Genomic DNA, 12,386 nt, shown 5'->3' on the forward strand with positions numbered 1-12,386 from the left:
GCTGGAGTACGCTGGCGGGATCTTGGCTCACTGCAACCCCCTCCTCCCAGTATCAAGCAATTCTCCTGCCTCAGCCTCCTAAGTGCTGGGACTACAGGCATGCACTACTATGCACTGCTAATTTTTGTATTTTTAGTAGAGACGGGATTTCACCATGTTTGCCAGGCTGGTCTCGAACTTCTGACCACAGGTGATCTGCCTGCCTCAGCCTCCCAAAGTGCTGAGATTACAGGCCTGAGCCACCACGCCCGGCCATGGTAAGTTTTTTAATATTCACATCATATATTCCATTTTGTACTGAAGACTTAACCAAAAACTATGCTCAGAAACCCACAGGAAGATTCTACCTATGTACTGAGGAAAAACTGCAAGGCACAATGGGATGACTGCATTTATTAGCATCTAAAATTTCTAACTCTGTCAGTGACAGCCCAATGCTGTATAACATCTTTCTCTTTAGTTTTACTATAATCTGACAACTCCATAATGCTCATTTATCTCCAAGAACCAATTTAAGATACATATATATATAGTCACCAGGCTATGCTTCAATGACAAGGCACTAAGGGTTATTTTTTCTCAGATTAAATGTGAACTGAATTTGCTATGATATTAGAAATGATAGCATTTTGCAAACAACATATTTAAGAAACAGTAATGAATCTCTATTAAAGCTGTTTATTAATAACCTAGACAAATATCATCAAAGAACTGAATCCCAGCTGTTAGAAATGACTTGAAAGGTCACCTGGTAAAACACTGGCTTTCATCCCATATGGTATCTAGGTCATATACAGCATTAAAATTAAAACAATGATATCAACAGACATCGAAGTACTTCAAGTGATAATTTATCTGGTCCCAATATATCCAATTCATATATTCTACTGTATTTTACTAAAGTTCAATTGCCTATCATCTCATTCTTTAATAATATAAACTATACGTGACAATGTAGCAGGACTAAAAGGTTGGTACTTGACAGTGGTTTCATCTCAATAAAAGTGATTGGTACAAAACCATCTTTTAAAATATTCAGACCATGCTATACAGATATTCACATGCACTTGGATCTGTAAGCACTAAAGAACTTGTTTAGATTTACTGGTGCTATACCTGCTGTCAAAAAACAAGAAAGTTGTGAAGGTTGATCAAACACATTTTTGCCTCAAGTATCATGTAAATGTTTTCCACAAACGCGCCCCTAAAAGTTAACAGTCAAAGTAATTCAAAGGTTTCTCTTTATTTCTATATTTAAATCATCACAAGTTTGATCAAGCATGCAAATCCCTTTGGGCTCAGGGTTCCCATCAAAATGTCTTATAGAAACATTAAAAATTGAATGGGCATAAACAACTCCAACAGTGCGGAGCTCATGACAGCACTGCTGTGATCTATGTGTTTCATGTACCACAACATTGGGGAAGTTTGCAAGGGAAGATGAGCAACTAATTACTGTCTTTTGCTTGAGGGCAGGTGTGCTGATCTCTACAGGTGTCTCTGCAGTGCTCTGCCTAATGTATCACTTCTTGAAGACATTCACTGTAACAACTTGCTAAAGCCCTGCAAAACATCTGACAGAATACCAAAATGTTGGGTGTTCGGGAAGAGATATGCGTGACTTCTTAAAGTTAACACTAAGGAGAAACAGCAGTTGGGGGAGGCTATGTATTGCTTGTGAAAGAATAATATAAAAAGTAAGTAACATAAAACTATTATCAGTCATACACATTAAAGTAGGATACTAATATTGTCTTAGTAAGTACAGAAAGTTTTTCAAAGAAAATACAGCTATTCTCGTTAAACAAGAAATTTTTTAAAAACCCAAATAATAATCTTATAATGCATCATCATTTTCATTTGTAAAAGAACAGTAGACAGTGCAGGATATTCAGTTTTACAAGTATAAAAAAAAATATGAGAAATTAGCCACTATAAGAAATTAGTAAATTAAATGGTCATCTGATGACAGGGAAGGTGAGAAAAACCGTTGACATGTGATGCCACTTGCAGGATTAATATTCCTTAAGATTTTTCATTTAATTTGGAAAGAAGCAAGCTTAAGGATGAAGAGACACATCAACCAGAGATAAACATTTCCTGCTTTGCTGCCTGCTAGCTGCATGATCTCTGACAAGAAATGTAACCTCTTTATACTTCTATTTCCTCGTCTAATAATAAACAACACCCACCCCAATAGGGTTATTATTAAATGAAACAGTGTCCCTTCACTATTTGGCACAGGGCTTGGCATGAAGTAAGTGCTTAATAAATTGTAATTGGCATCATGAAAATTTCCAAAAGACATTAGTCTCCTATCATTAGTGAAGCATAAGTCTGTCTAAAAGCATCTTGGAAAGTAAAGACTCATCAGTGGAATGCTATTTTTAAAATATGTGATATGTTATATGGTACATCTTTTTAAGGATAAATATATGGCCTAGCTTTTAAGAAATCAGTCAATAATCGACATGCAAGTAAAACCTTTAACTAATTCTTTACTTTTCCTGAGTGATCATTCATCTTGGTGAAAAGTCCCTATTTGTAATGTTGAAAATTTGTACAAAATTTGGCACAAAATCATCCTTATATTCAGACCATGCTATATAGATTTTCACATGCACTTGGGATTTATAAGCATTAAAGAACTTGTTTGTGGAAAAGTTCATTATTTTCTTTTTTTTTTTTTCAAACATACCTACTTTATTTAATTTTCACCAGTTTCCATTCTTGATGGCATTTTTTTCCTGTGCTCTAGGATTCAAATCAAGCTTATGCACTGCATTTAGTTTTCATATCTCTCCCTTCTTCCTCTCTTTTTATCTGGCAATTTTCTTTTTAATTGGGGGGAGTAACTTTTAATTTTGATACAATTTGCAACTTCCAGAAAAGGGCAAAAATATGAAGGACTTCTATCAATTCTTTTAATTTTAGAATAGGAATAATTTCTTTTTTTTTTTATTTTAGAATAGGAATAATTTTTTTCCCATTTCTTTATTTTATTGCATTTTACATTTTGGGGTACATGTGAAGAACATGCAAAATTGTTGCATAGGAACACACGTGGCAGTGTGATTTGCTGCCTTCCTCCCCATCACCTACATCTGGCATTTCTCCCCTTGCTATCTCTCCCCAGCTTCCCACCCCCCACCGTCCCTCCCCTATTTCCCCCCAACTGACTCCAGTGTGTAGTGCTCCCCTCCCTGTGTCCCTGTGTTCTCATTGTTCAACACCCGCCTATGAGTGAGAACATGCGGTGTTTGATCTTCTGCTCTTCTGTCAGTTTGCTGAGAATGATGGTTTCCAGGTTCATCCATGTCCCTACAAAGCACCCAAACTCATCGTTTTTGATGGCTGCATAATATTCCATGGTGTATATGTGCCACATTTTCCCTATACAGTCTATCGTCGATAGGCATTTGGGTTGGTTCCAGGTCTTTGCTATTGTAAACAGTGCTGCAATAAACATTCGTGTGCATGTGTCCTTATACTAGAACGATTTGTAATCCTTTGGATATATACCCAGTAATGGGATTGTTGGGTCAAATGGAATTTCTATTTCTAGGTCTTTGAGGAATCGCCACACTGTCTTCCACAATGGTTGAACTAATTTACACTCCCAACAACAGTGCAAAAGTGTTCCTATTTCTCCACATCCTTTCCAGCATCTGTTGTCTCCAGATTTTTTAATGATCGCCATTCTAACTGACGTGAGATGGTATCTCTATAGTTTTGATCTCTGTAGTTTTGATTTGCATTTCTCTGATGACCAGTGATGATGAGCATTTTTTCATATGTTTGTTGGCCTCATGTATGTCTTCTTTTGTAAAGTGTCTGTTCATATCCTTTGCCCACTTTTGAATGGGCTTGTTAGTTTTTTTCTTGTAAATCTGTTTTAGTTCTTTGTAAATTCTGGATATCAGCCCTTTGTCAGATGGGTAAACTGCAAAAATTTTTTCCCATTCTGTCGGTTGCCGATTCACTCTAATGACTGTTTCTTTTGCTGTGCAGAAGCTGTGGAGTTTGATTAGGTCCCATTTGTCTATTTTGGCTTTTGTTGTCAATGCTTTTGGTGTTTTGGTCATGAAGTCCTTGCCTACACCTACGTCCTGAATGGTTTTGCCTAGATTTTCTTCTAGGGTTTTTATGGTGTTAGGTCTTATGTTTAAGTCTTTAATCCATCTGGAGTTAATTTTAGTGTAAGGTGTCAGGAAGGGGTCCAGTTTCTGCTTTCTGCACATAGCTAGCCAGCTTTCCCAACACCATTTATTGAACAGGGAATCCTTTCCCCATTGCTTGTTTTTGTCTGGTTTGTCAAAGATCAGATGGTTGTAGATATGTTGTGTTGCCTCCGAGACCTCTGTTCTGTTCCATTGGTCTATATCTCTCTTTTGGTACCACTACCATGCTGTTTTGATTACTGTGGCCCTGTAGTATAGTTTGAAGTCTGGTAGTGTGATGCCCCCTGCTTTGTTCTTTTTGCTTAGAATTGACTTGGCCATGCGGTCTCTCTTTTGGTTCCATATGAAGTTTAAGGTGGTTTTTTCCAGTTCTGCAAAGAAGGTCATTGGTAGCTTGATGGGGATAGCATTGAATCTGTAAATTACTTTGGGCAGTATGGCCATTTTCACGATATTGATTCTTCCTAACCATGAACGTGGAATGTTTCTCCATCTGTTTGTGTCCTCTCTTATTTCGTTGAGCAGTGGCTTGTAGTTCTCCTTGAAGAGGTCCTTTACATTCCTTGTTAGTTGTATTCCTAGGTATTTTATTCTCTTTGTGGCAATTGTGAACGAAGTTTGTTCTTGATTTGGCTCTCTTTAAGTCTGTTATTGGTGTATAGGAATGCATGTGATTTTTGCACACTGATTTTGTATCCTGAGACTTTGCTGAACTTGCTTATCAGTTTCAGGAGATTTGGGGCTGAGATGATGGGGTCTTCTAGATATACAATCATGTCGTGTGCAAATAGAGACAATTTGACTTCCTCCTTTCCTATTTGAATGCCCTTTATTTCTTTTTCTTGCCTGATTGCTCTGGCTAGAACTTCTAACACTATATTGAATAGCAGTGGTGAGAGAGGGCATCCTTGTCTGGTGCCACATTTCAAGGGGAATGCTTCCAGTTTTTGCCCATTCAGTATGATATTGGCTGTTGGTTTGTCATAAATAGCTTTTATTATTTTGAGATACGTTCCATCAATACCTAGCTTATTGAGGGTTTTTAGCATAAAGGGCTGTTGAATTTTGTCAAAGGCCTTCTCTGCATCAATTGAGATAATCATGTGGTTTTTGTCTTTGGTTCTGTTTATGTGATGAATTACGTTTATAGACTTGTGTATGTTGAACCAGCCTTGCATCCCCGGGATGAAGCCTATTTGATCATGGTGGATAAGCTTTTTGATGTGCTGTTGCAATCGGCTTGTCAGTATTTTATTGAAGATTTTTGCATCTATGTTCATCATGGATATTGGCCTGAAGTTTTCTTTTCTTGTTGAGTCTCTGCCGGGTTTTGGAATCAGGATGTTGTTGGTGTCATAAAATGATTTGGGAAGAATTCCCTCTTTTTGTATTGTTTGGAATAGTTTCAGAAGGAATGGTACCAGCTCCTCTTTGTATGTCTGGTAGAATTCGGCTGTGAATCCATCTGGACCTGGGCTTTTTTTGGGTGGTAAGCTCTTAATTGCTGCCTCAACTTCAGACCTTGTTATGGGTCCGTTCAGGGTTTCGGCTTCTTCCTGGTTTAGGCTTGGCAGGAGGCAAGTGTCCAGGAATTTATCCATTTCTTCCAGGTTTATTAGTTTATGTGCATAGAGTTGTTTGTAATAATCTCTGATGATGGTTTGAATTTCTGTGGAATCTGTGGTGATATCCCCTTTATCGTTTTTTATTGCATCAATTTGGTTATTCTTCTCTTTTCTTTTTTATTAATCTGGCTAGTGGTCTGTCTATTTTGTTGATCTTTTCAAAAAACCAGCTCCTGGATTTATTGATTTTTTGAAGGGTTTTTTGTGTCTCTATCTCCTTCAGTTCTGCTCTGATCTTAGCTATTTCTTGTCTTCTGCTAGACTTTGAGGTTTTTTGATCTTGCTCCTCTAGCTCTTTCAGTTTTGATGATAGGGTGTCAATTTTTGATCTCTCCTTGCTTCTCATGTGGGCACTTATTGCTATATATTTTCCTCTAGAGACTGCTTTAAATGTGTCCCAGAGATTCTGGTATGTTGTGTCTTCATTCTCGTTCGTTTCGAAGAACATCTTTATTTCTGTCTTCATTTCATTGTTTATCCAGTCAACATTCAAGAGCAAGTTGTTCAGTTTCCATGAAGCTGTGCGGTTCTGGGTTAGTTTTTGAATTCTGAGTTCTAACTCGATTGCACTGTGGTCTGAGAGACTGTTTGTTACGATTTCCGTTCTTTTGCATTTGCTGAGGAGTGATTTACTCCCAATTATGTGGTCAATTTTAGAGTAGGTGTGATGTGGTGCTGAGAAGAATGTATATTCTGTGGATTTGGGGTGGAGAGTTCTGTAAATGTCTATTAGGTTTGCTTGGTCCAGGTCTGAGTTCAAGTCCTGGATATCCTTGTTAATTTTCTGTCTGGTTGATCTGTCTAATGTTGACAATGGGGTGTTAAAGTCTCCCTCTATTATTGTGTGGGAGTCTAAGTCTCTTTGTAAGTCATTAAGAGAAAAGTTCATTATTTTCAAGCAGTAATGAAAAGTCACCATACTATTTCAAACTTTATCTACTTAAGAAAGACTCCGGTAAAATCAAAGTTAACACTTTCAAGCAATGAATCTGCTCAGAATAAGAAAATGCTAGGAAATGATAAGATTTATACCAATTGTTTTCATCTAAAATTCTCTATTTGTGTTTTTCTTTAACCAAATAAAATTAAGATGGTATTTCAGATCATTATTATTAATCATTGACTGTGTAAACAAAATATAATTCTTCTTTTAAAAAATAAATAAAGCAAGTTAAAATTGTTTCAGACTATTCTGGAATGAACCAAAAAAGGAAAAAAATTAAAGCAAGATATATAATAAATATATAAAAACATAGCATTTCCAAAATTAAAAATAATTAGACTCACGGGAATAATCGGAATATAATTATTTGAGGTAGCATCCCTCCCTCTCCCAGTAGATTGGTTCATCATATGCTCATTTCTTCAAACCTGGGCATTGAAATAACCTGTTCTCTCTCCCTTTAATCCCTTCTTCCTGGTATCCACTCTGCAGTTTTCAATGGTATCTCAACCACAAGGAATGTTAAGAACTGATCTACTGTACTTCCCTTAACACAAATCTAATTATGTCACTTCCTCCAACCCCAAAGATCTAGTCTAATGGGGGAGACAGGCATATAGATATGTAAAAAGTTGTGTGTACATGTATGAGTACACGTGCACATGGGCACATGGAAAGTATTAATATTAAGGGAGGATAAATCAGAAGCCAATTCATTTTGCCTGCCATAAGTCAAAGAAAGTTTCAATTACCTGATTATTCTAGGTGAAATGATGCCTAGAAAACAAACTTAAAGCTTCACGTTACAGGTCTGCAATACAGAGCCTCAATTTATTGTGTTCCAACTATATCCCACACTCTCCTCACATGGACTTAGATATCTTCATTCCCTTACCATAGCGGACAATCTGCTGTCATCTGGCTTTTCCAATCCCTCCGCCTGGAATCTCTTCCTCATCCTCCCCATCTTTATAGTTTTTCAAATATATCTTTATACCCAGACATTCTTCTACTCAGTTTTCTTACACAGTTAAAGGAATTAAAAAGGCTTGGACTTTGCAAGAGCAAGCTAGAAGGCAATGGAACAAAAGCACTTCCTTCAAAGACTCTGTAAGAAACTTATTTCTAATTTAGAATTATTAAAACAAATTATCAAGCAAGTGAGGAAACTGAATCAAGGTATTTTTTTCTCACAAAACCTTTCTCAAGAATATTACAGGAAATATAAGACCAAAATGTAAGGGTAAGACAAGAAGGATAACATTATGAGATTCAAGAAAAGGCAAAGGGAGTTCCTAGGTTAGGAGCAGAAAAAATCCCAGAAGAGGGCAGGTCTAGAGAACGTGATGGGAGGAAGTCTGCTGGAAGAATGTCTTTAAGAAAAAAATGAAATATATTACCTGATGTAATTCCCTTTATGGAAAATTATAAGTAGTTCATAGAAGGTACAGGAAGAATTAAGAGGGATAAAAACACTAAGCAAATGAAAAAACTAGGAATTATTAATTTCATGAAATACAAAAAGTCAGAAGAAAACTTTTCATTGGAATTACAATATGCTCATCTATGAACAGCTACATAATAAAATAATGCAACACTAAAACTAGGCCAAAAATTGAAATCTAACTATATTGGGTACGTGAGGAAAAGAGATGGCTGTGTAATAGTGAAAAATCTTCAAAGACCATAATATAAAGTCAACAATGTGTAAAATGAATTAAATCCAAAGACAAAAATGTATATATATGTAATTTAGCAAACTGGAGATACATACTGACTAGAGGAAACAGATAAAAGGCTGCCTCTACAGAAAGGATTTTTTATGAGACAAAGTCTCTTTCCCATATCCCAGGCTAGAACGCAGTCACACAATTTCAACTCACTGCAGCCTTGACTTCCTGGGCACAGGAGATTCTCCCACCTCAGGTCCCGACCTGGAGTAGCTGGGACCATAGGCACGTGCCACCACACCTGACTAATTTTGGGGTTTTTGTTTTTGTTTTTTGGTAGAGATGGGGTTTCACCATAATGCCCAGGCTGGTCTCCCACTCTTAGGCTCAAGTGATCCACCTGCCTTGGCCTCCCAAAGTGATACAATTACAGGTGTGAACCACTGAGCCCAGCCACCACTGTATTTTCTAATAGGTCTTTAATAACTATTCAAATTTTAAACTAAGTGAATGTATTATTTTGGCAAAATAAGAATTAATTTAAAAGAAATAGCCATGTTCATGAGTATGTTTTTGACAGTGTTTTACCTAACAGTAAAACACAGAAACAATCTAAAAACATTCATCAATAGGTGACTAGTTAAATAAATTATATTTTATCTGTGATAGTTAAAAAGACTATGAAGTCATTTTAAATGATGTTGTAGAAAAATACTTAATGACATGGAGAAATGTTCATATTACAAAACAAAAAAAAAATGACAGGTCAAAAAACAGCTACAGAACAAAATAGTGAAATATGCATGAACATATGAATGGTAATTTTAGAATTTTTTTTCTCTCTATGCTTCTTTGGTTTTCCGAATTTTCTGAAGTAAATAGTAACTTCAGAAACACACACAAAAAAATTAAAATTGTAATGTAACTCATCACTCATGGAGCTATTTAAATAGTGTCACGTAATGATGGCCAAGCTAAAATTAACTCCTCCCTCTCCCTTCTCAATGCAGTTTATACATGCCACTATCAGGACAGCTGTACAATCTGCTTTGTATCACAGGTAACTCTTTATGTCTGTTCTTGCATATGATTTAGACTGCTGAAAACAGGACAGTCTCTAACCCACCATTCAGTGTAGGCTGAATGTGCTTCTAAAGACAAATCCCTAAAATGAGGAAATTTCAAAAACAGTCTGAGTAAACTCTTTTTTTAACTAAAAAAAAAAAAAAAAAAGAGTATTGACTGACTAGTTTTGAGAGGGATAACAGTCATATATAAGATCTCAGGCTGGTCGCTCTGATTGTTCTTCAGTTTCATCTCACATACATTATCTCTCAAACTGACTCCTGAAACATTTTGTCCTTTGTCTGAAGCCTTCAGTGGGGCAGTGTTCAAATGCAGACCTTCAGGGTTTCTTAACAGATCCATGTTTATCACCCCAAAATGACATTTACTTAAGAATTCAGTTTATAGAACATTAGTTACTCACAGTTTGACTATAGATAAATTTGGATTAGGATTATTGCTCTTTGAGTGTAGGACTTCCAAGTGAAGTCAAAATTTAAATGTTTAGTGGAGCAAATATGACTTTCATAATGTTTGGGTTTTATTTAGAACTAGTTTCAAAATGACACAGCACAAATTCAAGAAACATAACTTTTCTGGGCAAAAGCAGAAAACTCCACTCATTTTTGTATGCAAAGGATTAACTCTTTTTCTATATAAAGGTATGAACAATCAGTACATTTGATTTTAAAAATCATAAAAGGATTCTAATATCCCATTCTAGTGGGGCTGTTTTATCCATGAGATCAACTGCTACTTTTCAGCACACTTTCAGAATAGACCATGCATGACTAAGAGGAGTCACAGAGAACAGAATGTTATGAAGTAAAGAGCTATTTATCCACCCTCACTCTCCTATCCCCAAAAGGTCCAGGCAGGACGGCATAAGGACGAGGCAAATGGCCTTTCACAGATTGAGGTTAAACTGTCTACTGAGTGACAATTATATGGAAAAAGGACTGAATTAAAGTCTATGAAAATAATAGGATCTGTAAACTTTTATTCTTCAAATTGTTTATCAACATTAAAAATAAACAAGGAGGGAGGTAACTATAAAAGGATACCTTGCTTTATAATATAATGTGCCATGAGTTGGTTTTACATATTGTTATATGTAACACAAATTTAAATTATTACAGAGAGTAGACAAGGCAGAAAACTCAAAACTAAAATGTTAGGGATAATACCAACTGAACTTTAATCAAGCATCCTAAAAATTTTAAGATAATAAAACATATGGTTTGTTTTACCAAAATTCACTTTACCATCAATTTCTGAAAAACCTATCTTCTATATTAAGCAAAATACACTCCTAAGAATTCTAGAAAATGTAAACCAATCGAGAATATAGATAGCAGATCAGCAATTGCCTGGGAACAGACATGGGAGACTGATTTCTAGAGAATACAAGGGATTTCTCTGGGATGACAGCAATGACCAAATCATAAATGTAGTGGTGGATGTAAAGCTGCATTCTTTTATCAAATCTCATCATACTGCCTTGTTTTGTTTTGTTTTTTCAAGACGGATTCTTACTCTGTCACCCAGGCTCTGGAGTACAGTGGCACCATCTTGGCTCACCGCAGCCTCCGCCTCCCAGGTTCCAGAGATTCTCCTGCCTCAGCCACCCAAGTAGCTGGGTTTACAGGTGTGGACCACCATGCCCGGCTAATTTTTGTATTTTTAGAAGAGATAGGGTTTCACCATGTTGGCCAGGCTGGTCTCAAACTCCTGACCTCAGATGATCCGCCCACCAACCATGGCCTCCCAAAGTGCTGGGGTTACAGGCACAAGCCACTACCTCCAGCCCACACTGCCATTTAAAATGACTAGTTTACTGTAAGTCATTTAGACCTGTATAAATTGATATAACAATACGTCATAACAGTTGATTATATCTGATAATCATTATAATTTCCTAAAAACTTTTATGTAAATTTGTTACATTTCTGACACAAGGTTAAACATACCATGAGTAAAAACCAGCTATGTGAAAGTATTACAGTTACCAATCATGCTAACCTCTTACTGAGCTCAACACACTGCCATCCACACTATACTTACCATATATTACTGGTTAATTTTCCTGAATTGCTCTTTAAGACCCCCCTCCAAAAAAAAAACAAAAAAAAAAAAAAAAAAAACAACTAACTTGTGCCATGTATTTATTAGCATTCCCCAAGATCTAGCTCAATTCATTTCACAAATGTGTTTAGACATTGACTTACACCATGTAACACTTTAGAAAAGTAGTTATCATTTCTTTCTTAGTAAAAAAGCTCGAAGTTCCAAGACAATAAGAACAGCTATCTTGATTTCTTATGCTAAACAATGTTATTTTAGAAGACAAAAAGAAACTTTTTAAACTGTCATTTGAATTTTTAAAATGTTGAAATTTTTAAATAGTTATTAACACCCAAAATGAACTTATGAAATTAGCCACTTTGTATATAAGTACTTCTTTTAAAATGGAAATATTACCATTTTATTTCTTACCATTGTGACACTGCTTCCTCTGCATACCAATTTTGCTAAAATAATTACAAATAATGTATTTTTTTAATAACATGACATTACCTCATACTTAACAGAAATTAGTTTGAGATAACTTGCTTCTCAAATCTTAACAGTTTACTAATTATTTCAAAAATTAAATACACAGTAAACCAAGACAGTGTGCCATTGGTGAAACACACAAATAGATTGATGGAACAGAACAGACAGTTCAGAAATAGATGCACACAAATATAGTCCACTGATCTTTGACAAAGGAGCAAAGGCAATTCAATGGAGAAAGGAGAGTCTTCAACAAATGATGTTGGAACAACTGGACATCCATATGCAGAGAAAAAAAAATGAATCTAGATGAAGACCTTACAATATACTTTACAAAAATTAACTC

General features: G+C 35.9%; 1 protein-coding gene across 14 annotated transcripts in view; it reads right to left on the reverse strand.

Moving 5' to 3' along the window:
* GTDC1 (glycosyltransferase like domain containing 1) overlaps window positions 1–12,386 on the reverse strand; it is a 419,157-nt gene that overhangs the window by 319,567 nt on the left and 87,204 nt on the right. The gene's annotated exons all lie outside the window — the stretch shown is intronic.

This window comes from Sapajus apella, unplaced genomic scaffold (genome assembly GCF_009761245.1).
Source record: "Sapajus apella isolate SASKATOON/1434 unplaced genomic scaffold, GSC_monkey_1.0 scaffold18, whole genome shotgun sequence".
NCBI lineage: Eukaryota > Metazoa > Chordata > Mammalia > Primates > Cebidae > Sapajus > Sapajus apella.